Here is a 10,221-nt window from a genome sequence, read left to right as displayed (position 1 = left end):
ATTGTTTTCAAATGACTCTTGATGCCCTCAAAACAGACTAGGATTTAAAAAACAAAAAAAGTAACAAAGGTTCTGAATCTTTATCCAACATATCTTCTCTAGTTTATGTTTCCTTTATACGACCTTGAAGAATCAGGTTGCCAGCCATTCATTCATTCTCTCCTCCTCACTCCGAAGTTAACTTAGAAGAACTTTTAACACTCTTCTTGCCACAAGGACAAATTCATCTCTTGTATATCTCCACAGATATCATGGCTCCCAGATTCTCTTTATATACCTCCTGAGAGCTAAACCTTTATCTTAGAACCTCATGCCTTAACAGTTTAAGGCTCCAGTTTCTATTAAAGGTAAAAATCCTTCTGGCAAGATTTTACTTTGGCATACTCTCAAAGATGTAGACCTCTTTCTTTTTGATAGCTAGTTAGCTAGCTGGATATGAATATACAGATATAGGTAGATATGGATATATATCTGTATCTCAGTGTGAGTACATTTAATATATTTCTTGTACAGATTTGTGGAGTCAGCAGACATGAAATTTGGATTTAGAGATGACTGGATTCAAATCAAAGATTCATTATTCATTAGCCACAAGACATCAGGCAACTTATTTACAATCTCTTTAAGCCTCAATTTCAGTATTTGAACCTTGAAATATTAGTACCAAATTTCAAATAATATTATAAAAATTACATATCAGAGACCTGCCATATAGTAGACACAAATAAAATGTTAGCTTCCTCATGAACTATATGTAAAGAACATGAATTTATATCTTGTTCTGGGGTAGGAAGAAGAATGTTTGAGGATATTAGCCTAGAATGGAAGAGTTGAGAGGGCATGAGGGTGGCAGAGGAACATGCTGGGGGCATACAGAATGGAGAGCCTATGGCCCATTTCATGGCCTTACTAAATTCATGATTTTCCATGGGAACAATTTTACTCCGTGTCTTTCAAGAGTAACCAATTTTACGCAATTTCTGTAGCTGAATCATACTTTCATACAATTTTAGAACAGGAAGTGAAGAGATAATATTGTTCAATCTAACTGTTTTATGATTGGGAAGATCAGCCCCGGGTGGTCTGGTGATGTACACAGGCCATAAGTGCACAGCTAAGAAGGGTCCTTTCAACTGGACCACACTTTTCTCCAGGTAGCTCTTGTCATGTACAGTGGTTACCTTCTTGATTGGCTGGTACTTCGTTTCTGGTGTAGCTGAAATAAAATGTCCTTCATTCTAGCAAATTATTTGTTCTCTCCTTTCAATTGAGTATCCATACACAACTCTGTGGCCTTGTTCAGAACAAACTCAAACTTTGCAGTAAATATTAGCTCCTAACTAGGATTCATGGTTCTTTATACTCTGGGAAAGAAATAACAGGTGCTAGTAGGGCTGAGTTTATTTCTGAAAACAGGATGTTTGAAGGGCACTTCATGAATAGTGCCTACATTTGAACTACCAGCCTGGTATTCCCTGGCATTCCCGCTGTGACTCCAGCTTTGCCCTTCCTCTACTTCTAGCAAGTGCCAACTAAGGCCCTGATCTATTGCCAACAAGTGTTCTGGCAGCTGTTGGAGAGAAGGAAAGTTCACTGAAAATACACAAAATGAGCACAGATCCTAAGATCGCTCCTTCTTAAACCCTGGATTGAGACGTTTTCCAGCTAAAAGGCAGCAATACTCAGTGACAATTTCAGTCGAGAATGGACATTATTTTCATATAGGTTAATTTTTATCAGGGATATATACAACGCAGAGAAAACTGCATGATACACACTGTTAGGAATGGCTGCTGCCACTTCATCATCTAACTTATAAGTTGAGTTTTAAGAGTTTTGATGTTCACAAGTAACCAATGTTGTAGGCAAGCTACATCCAGGTAAGGGTACTGCAACACACACATAACAAATCAGGAGCACAGACAGAGGGAAAGTAGCAGGTGATCCTTCGTCCTTAAGAAAAATAGAATAAAAATTAAAGAACTATAAAACAACTTGAACCCATGAACAAGGTAAACCAGGGAAAGCTATTGCAAAAAATAACTTCATGGGAAATGTTGATAATCTTGTTAATAATCTTAGTTTTGCCTTTACTATTACTCATTCTGATCCAACTTTTCCAGTTTCCTCAAAATTTAGACTTACTTGAGTCCCATGAACTCCAACTTATTTATTGAACAATAAATCCAACTTGTCCTAATCTAGCTATTTAATCTTGTCACAGGAAAGTTCTAAATTCATTTGTTGACCTTACTACCCACCAGACCTTGCATTCTTTTCCATTTATAGTGAAGGGGAAAAGAGTATACACAAAAATATACACATGAATTTTTTAAAAGTCAGTTAATAGTACTGCACAGACTAGTCCTTTAAGCAAGCCAACAAACTGTGCTGAAATTGTAAAGGCAATTCTTGGTATTTGCACCTTTGTTTAAGAAAAAGAATTCTCTTGGAGAATTTTGCCATTCTCCATCTGTGCTCAATAGCATTAAGTTCAATTCTGGGTCCTGACAAACGAGGCTTTTCATGATAGGCTGAATAAAATACTTGAAAGCTTTAAAATCCCAACAATGGAACTGTTTAGTGTTAAGTAGGGGAGGAAAGATGGACTAAGGGACAAATCACTAAAAAGCTCCAAGGGCTCACATAGGGAAGAGACTTTTCTTTGCAATTCACTTGGATATAGGAAAATATTTTCTAATGCAAAAGAAACACAAGTAACTATAAATATGTTCCTACCTCTGCCACATATTAAAGCCAAAGCAAACTTAAGATTTCCTAACTAGTGGCTTCCACCGTGATCTAGTGATTAAGAATCCATCTTGCAATGTTGGGGGCACTGGTCCGATCCCTGGTCCAGGAAGATGCCACAAGGCAATTGAGCCGGTGCACCACAACTCCTGAGCCTACGCTCTACAGCCCTGCTTCACAACAAAAAAAGTCACTGCAATGAGAAGCCCTTGTACTTCAACTAGAGAAAGCCTGTGTGTAGCAATAAAGACTCAGCACAGTCAAAAATAAGTAAATATTAAGAAAAAACAAAAGATTTCCTAAAAGGACAGATCTACAACAGGGGAACTGCTGCTGAGCATTATGCCATTCCAGAGAGCTTGAGTGATATTTTAGTTTTGTTCTTGCTATGTAGCTAAAGTTCCATATCTCCTATTAAATTTGTGCCTAGGCCTTTCAAGTTTCATTCCCTCTGCAAAAGGGACATTCTCCTACTATATTTTCTAAACTATTGTTACATTTAAAACTATCAGTTTTGTATATTTAATTTGAACCATCTTTATAAGCTGCATATATATTATTTATGAGGTGAGTATTCACTGAATGCACCTCACATTGTTCAATTCAGTTCAGTTCAGTCGCTCAGTCGTGTCCGACTCTTTGCGACCCCATAAATTGCAGTGCACCAGGCCCCCCTGTCCATCACCAACTCCCAGAGTTCACCCAAACTCACGTCCATCGTGTTGGTGATGCCATCCAGCCATCTCATCCTCTGTCGTCCCCTTCTCCTCCTGCCCCCAATCCCTCCCAGCATCAGAGTCTTTTCCAATGAGTCAACTCTTCACATGAGGTGGCCAAAGTACTGGAGTTTCAGCTTTAGCATCATTCCTTCCAAAGAACACCCAGGGCTGATCTTCAGAATGGACTGGTTGGATCTCCTTGCAGTCCAAGGGACTCTCAAGAGTCTTCTCCAACACCACAGTTTAAAAGCATCAATTCTTCGGCGCTCAACTTTCTTCGTTAATTTTATGATGACCAGCTGAGAGTTCCTGCTTTTAAGGCCAAATTGGCTGCTTCAAAACGTTAACTCTGAAGATGGCTCACTAGAATAAGTGTTTGTTTAATTTGTCTCTCTGTTTATTCTTCACTGTTCCTTTCCCAGGAACTCAAAAATGGTTAAGGGAGAGGTTCCATTTAATGAGAACTGAATCACAATTAGGGCAATGTGATTAGACTGTTAAGAGAATTTTTTCCCCCTGAGGGTACAAGTTTACAACATTAAGTACTAACGAAACTCCAGGACAAGAGATTTAAGTTTGTAAGACTAAGAGATATGCCCACTGAATTTATGAACAGATTTCAAATCAGAAGAAAGATGAACTTTCCAAAAACTCAGAACTGTCCAAAGATAGAAAGGCTAGTTTGTCTCCTGCACTAGAAATATTCAAGAAAACCTGAAAAACACCTTGTTAAAGATGGTAGAAATTCTATCAGAGGAGAGACTGGCCCGCCTCAGTGATTCTAAGATTTGGAAAGTGTTTTTTTGTTTTGTTTTAAAAGTGGGGGGTGGGTATCTCAGGCCAACTATTTTAGAATATCTGACGGTGAAGGACAAGTCTAGGCATTTTTACAAGTTCCCTGGGTGATTCTGTATGTCGTGAGAGTACAGAACCACTGAGAGAGAGTTAAAGCCCTTTTCAGTACAGAGTAGGCTGTTTTCTATAAAGTTAATAGATTTTAAGCCCAAAAGTAAAGGGAAACGATGGTAAAATGATAGTGGCGTAACGTCTTCCACTTACGCAGAGCCATCGAGGAGAAAAGCGCCAGGCAACAACACTGGCTGTAATAAACCAGTCTAAGTTCTAAGACGATCTCATGAAAGAGAAAGGCCAGGACGATCAGTGATACACTGGCTGCAGACAAAGGGAGACACACACATTTTGCAATTCCAGAGACCATTACTCGCTCAGGCCCTGCATGGAGAAGCTGTACCGAGTAAGACGTGCTCTTTAGGTTATTAGGAGTTCCTGCTCCTTTTCTTTCCATTATTTATTTATTTTTTAAACCGGAAACCCCCTCGTCACCTCTTCCAAAGCTGCCGTTAGCTTAATGAGATGTCTGTAACATTCACTGGGATTGGGGGAAGACAGGCTGGAGAAACAGCTTAGCAAAATTATTATATTTTGCTAAGGGTAAATGTCTGGCTTGTGGTATTGAACACAGCTCTACTAAAGGCATAAAAGTTAATGTAAAACAAGCTCAAGGCCCCCGCTGAATGTCTATGACTTCCAAGTACCATAATACACTAACACTATAACACTAGAAAACAGCCTATTTTTAGTACTTGAGTTTGTTTTTGAAAATCACCATGCCATTGAGACTTTTTTTTTTTCTCATACTACATCTTTTCCATCCCTTCACAATTACTAATGATTATTGACCAAGATACCCTACAGCCAAAAGCAACAGTGGTAATAAGGTTGGGAGAACCCGGGAAAAGAAAAGTCCACCTTTCCTCTGCAGCGGCTCTGAGGAAGAGAAAGGTAAATGGGGAATAGAAAGGTGAGTGCCTTGGCCAAGGCCAGAGTGAGAGCTGGCACTGGCCCCAAGAGAAAAATACAGAAGTTCTCCCTCTCAGCCCTTATTTCAAACCACCAGCCATTCTCACTTCCCCTGCCAACAGAGTTGACTTTTGCCAGGGAGGGAAGAACTAGTTTCACAAGCAATTATCACAATAAGAAACAAGGGTGGGGTATGAAGGAATCATAACCATGTGGATTGTTTTTTGACTCTGTGACCACTGCCAGGCTTTGAAAAGAAATTGATTTGTTCCTTCAACATTTTACTAGACCAGTTTATAACAAAAGCCAACCAGTAATTGTCATCTGCCATGATGTAGTTGAACTTTCTGTCTCAGAGTACAAAAAACTCCAGGGCATGGAGAGAGGCAAACTTGACCCAAATAGTTAACTTTCAAAATATAAATCTGCTATAAGAGCCACCACAAATGAACCAGGGCAGGAAAGCAGAAGGGGATTTTCTACAGCCATTAATGGCCATATTACCATTATTATCATTATATAACACAGTAGCATATGGGGTGTATTAAATGGCGTACTTTCCAAAAAGACTCTGGCCAACTGGGTTAGGCAATGGCCTCCTTGAATCAAAACCTATCGCTCCTTGAGGCTTGCATAGCTGCCTTGATTAAACACAGCAGCAGGCTCCACTTGAAGGGACGATTCCTTTTTTTTGAAGGGAGGTAGAATAGAGTAATTGCCAGATGTTTGTAATTTTAGCTATAAAAAGATGGCTGCTTTCCATTCCTGAGTATGTTGAATCTTTTTTTTTCTTTCTACCCAAGCTATTGTGGTTCACTAAAATAGGCCACTGCACTGATGAATCATCATTCAAAACTGCAATAATGGAAGCAGAACAAATATGACATTTTAAATTCACATATAAGAGAAATAAGTAAAAATGTATGGGTAACAGTTATATGCAAGGCAACAGAAAGCATATTGCGGTATAAAGAACTCAAGAATCGCCTCTTGATTACTTTCAACCTATAGGACCTGGTATAGCCAGTTTCATCACAGAATCTGCGATGCGATTATCAGATGGGAATGAATAGTCCTGTGTGGCCTCCCTCTCAGAGGAAAGAACCCGGGCCTTATCCATCTCCATACCTCACCTTACATATATATGCACTCCCCAGAGAAGACGTGAGAGTAAATATGAACGTGTATCAAAACCACATATTATGACATAATTGTGTATGCACAGTGTCTGTTATATTGTACATTCACTGTATTTTCTAATATAATTACTAGAACCGCCACCACCATCACCACCAAATGTTCAGTTCTCTCTTCGGACACTACCTGTTACATTTGGCAAGAAGAAAAGGAAAACCTGGCTTTTATTTAAGCAGCATTAATATAACTAGCTTTGGAGACTGGTGACTTCTTAGGCAGGGGATGTTATCTTTCTTAATGAGTAAGTTAAGCATCTCTTTGAGGATCTGATGACATATGGACCCTTTCCCTGAAAAAGACATACACATGGACCAAGTTTAAATACAGTATCAGGAGACTGGCTAAATGCCAATTATGAATCCCAGAGATGAATAGGACCCAAGATAAAATTCCTAAGCAAATTAATTAATTATTTTTTGTGATGATATAATTAACAACATCTCTAAAATCTCTCTGCCTCATTAAAGAATTTGGCAAACAAAAGATTTTTAAAGGTAGTAAAAATCACTGATTTACTTTATACAGTTTGCTTTTTATAACGTTCACTTACATTATTATCTGTAATACTAGTTTAATATTAAGAATGCTCCTTCTTAAAGGGATACCATAAATATGAATCTTTTTCTTTTCTTCAATAGTGACATAGTTCAAGTAAATCCTCTATCTAAAAAAGGTGTCTTACAAATTCCAAAAAGGACATATCAACACATCATAATTCTACCAGGAATAAGACAAGCCTATTCTAAAATGTCAAATAGCAAAAGATTACCATAGGGAAAAAAGATAAAACCATGGTTATTTTAAAAAATGGCCAGCAAGAGTTATATTTAGACAATTATGATTAAAAGTCTAAGGATGAACAAACTATGGATTATCACTCCTGATGTTAATGGTCATGCTTTAATTTTAATAATAACAGCAACAATAATGCTGACAGCTTCCAACAACTTAACCATTATTTTGTGTCAGATATTATGCTAATTTATACACTTAATTTTGAAAATAACTCTTTGGGATATGTGTACCTCTATTTTAATGTAAGAACATATTGAAAGAGCTTAAGTAGCTACTTAAACCAGTTAGCTCAAGTTCTTAGAGAAGTAAGGACTAAAAAAAACTTGAACCCAGATCTGATGTTAGAGTCTACGTGCCTAACCACTGCCTCCTGAGTCTATCCTTCCAATCCTATCCTGGCCCCAAGTAAACTCTTCTTTCTGAACTCTCTGAGAAGTTAGCCATAAAGTCACTTCACAAACAGAATTTATAGCTTTATAATGTGAGTTACCTGATTATTTTCATATGTCAGGTTTCTAATGAAAATATAAACTGCTTAAGGGCTAGCATGTGTTTTTACTCTTCCCCTATCTACTAGAGAGTTCCATTGAATAAAAACGTCATAAGATGCATCTGAATTGGGCTGAGTAGGGAAACTGAAGAAAAACGCTGAGGGTGAGATATGAAGATGCAAATTCAGTCTACTGAGCTTTGGGTGGGTATATGCCGTGCTGTGTGGTGCTTAGTCGCTTAGTCATGTCTGACTCTTTGCGACCTTCCATAGACTGCCAGGCTCCTCTGTCCATCGTGATTCTCCAGGCATGAATACTAGAGTGGGTAGCCTCTCCCTTCTCCAGGGATCTTCCCAACCCAGGAATTGAACCAGGGTCTCCTGTATTGCAGGCTGATTCTTTACCAGCTGAGCAACCGGGGAAGCCCTGGGTAGGTATGTATAACACCTCAGATAGTGATGTTTATAGATACACATCATCTAACTTGGAGATTTCTTTTCCAGTAAATAATTTTAACAAAGGAAACACTTAATAAACCACAAGTCATTATTATATAGTAACAAATCAATAACAAAATATCAGCAAATTTAAATGTCATTTTAATTTCATTTTAATGTCAATAAAACTACCAATGACATCTAAGTCTAAGCAAGATGACATAATTCAGTGGAATTAATGGCTATTTCAAATGGTTATTCCAAAGGCTCTCTGAAATACTGTCTTCTTGATGATGATTTACAGAGATTACCTTGGCTGTTTTATACTTTGATACACCATCTCATGCACAGGTGATTCTAAATAATTTTCACATGTTATTTGGACAAATTCTACTTCAAACATCTCTGGTAAAGATTAGGAAAAATAAGTGTGAGAGTTTTCTTTTAAAAACTATTCATAACATTAACACAAGATGCAAAGTAGTGCAGAGGAAAAGCTCTGGACTTGGAATCAGGAAACAAGGATTCAAGTCCCACCTTTGCCCTGTGCTGGTTGTTTCGCTTTGTCTAACAGTCTCTGTATACTGAGGGTCATGATACCCATCTTTCATAGGGCAACGGAAAACATCAGGTTAAGAATGAAGCTGAAGCTTTTAAGTTTAATTAGGTCCCATTTGTTTATTTTTGCTTTTATTTCCAATATTCTGGGAGGTGGGTCATAGAGGACCCTGCTGTGATGTATGTCGGAGAGTGTTTTGCCTATGTTCTCCTCTAGGAGTTTTATAGTTTCTGGTCTTATGTTGAGATCTTTAATCCATTTTGAGTTTATTTTTGTGTGTGGTGTTAGAAAGTGTTCTAGTTTCATTCTTTTACAAGTGGTTGACCAGTTTTCCCAGCACCACTTGTTAAAAGCTTCTGCACAACAAAGGAAACTATTAGCAAGGTGAAAAGGCAGCCTTCAGAATGGGAGAAAATAATAGCAAATGAAGCAACTGACAAACAACTAATCCCAAAAATATACAAGCAACTCCTACAGCTCAACTCCAGAAAAATAAATGACCCAATCAAAAAATGGGCCAAAGAACTAAATAGACATTTCTCCAAAGAAGACATACAGATGGCTAACAAACACATGAAAAGATGCTCAACATCACTCATTATCAGAGAAATGCAAATCAAAACCACTATGAGGTACCATTTCACGCCAGTCAGAATGGCTGCGATCCAAAAGTCTACAAGCAATAAATGCTGGAGAGGGTGTGGAGAAAAGGGAACCCTCTTACACTGTTGGTGGGAATGCAAACTAGTACAGCCACTATGGAGAACAGTGTGGAGATTCCTTAAAAAACTGGAAATAGAACTGCCTTATGATCCAGCAATCCCACTGCTGGGCATACACACTGAGGAAACCAGAAGGGAAAGAGACACATGTACCCCAATGTTCATCGCAGCACCGTTTATAATAGCCAGGACATGGAAGCAACCTAGATGCCCATCAGCAGATGAATGGATAAGAAAGCTGTGGTACATATACACAATGGAGTATTACTCAGCCATTAAAAAGAATACATTTGAATCAGTTCTAATGAGATGGATGAAACTGGAGCCTATTATACAGAGTGAAGTAAGCCAGAAAGAAAAACACCAATACAGTATACTAACGCATATATATGGGATTTAGAAAGATGGTAACAATAACCCTGTGTACGAGACAGCAAAAGAGACACTGATGTATAGATCAGTCTTATGGACTCGGTGAGAGAGGGAGAGGGTGGGGAGATTTGGGAGAATGGCATTGAAACATGTAAAATATCATGTATGAAACGAGTCGCCAGTCCAGGTTCGATGCATGATACTGGATGCTTGGGGCTAGTGCACTGGGACGACCCAGAGGGAGGGTATGGGGAGGGAGGAGGGAGGAGGGTTCAGGATGGGGAACACATGTATACCTGTGGTGGATTCATTTCGATATTTGGCAAAACTAATACAATATTGTAAAGTTTAAAAATA

At 38.4% G+C, this 10,221-nt stretch overlaps 1 protein-coding gene across 14 annotated transcripts in view; it reads right to left on the bottom strand.

Moving 5' to 3' along the window:
* LPP (LIM domain containing preferred translocation partner in lipoma) overlaps positions 1–10,221 on the bottom strand; it is a 754,364-nt gene that overhangs the window by 489,117 nt on the left and 255,026 nt on the right. The gene's annotated exons all lie outside the window — the stretch shown is intronic.

This window comes from Bison bison, unplaced genomic scaffold (assembly GCF_000754665.1).
Source record: "Bison bison bison isolate TAMUID 2011002044 unplaced genomic scaffold, Bison_UMD1.0 scf7180017864333, whole genome shotgun sequence".
NCBI classification, from domain to species: Eukaryota; Metazoa; Chordata; class Mammalia; order Artiodactyla; family Bovidae; genus Bison; species Bison bison.
This window is presented reverse-complemented; position numbering and strand designations above follow the sequence as displayed.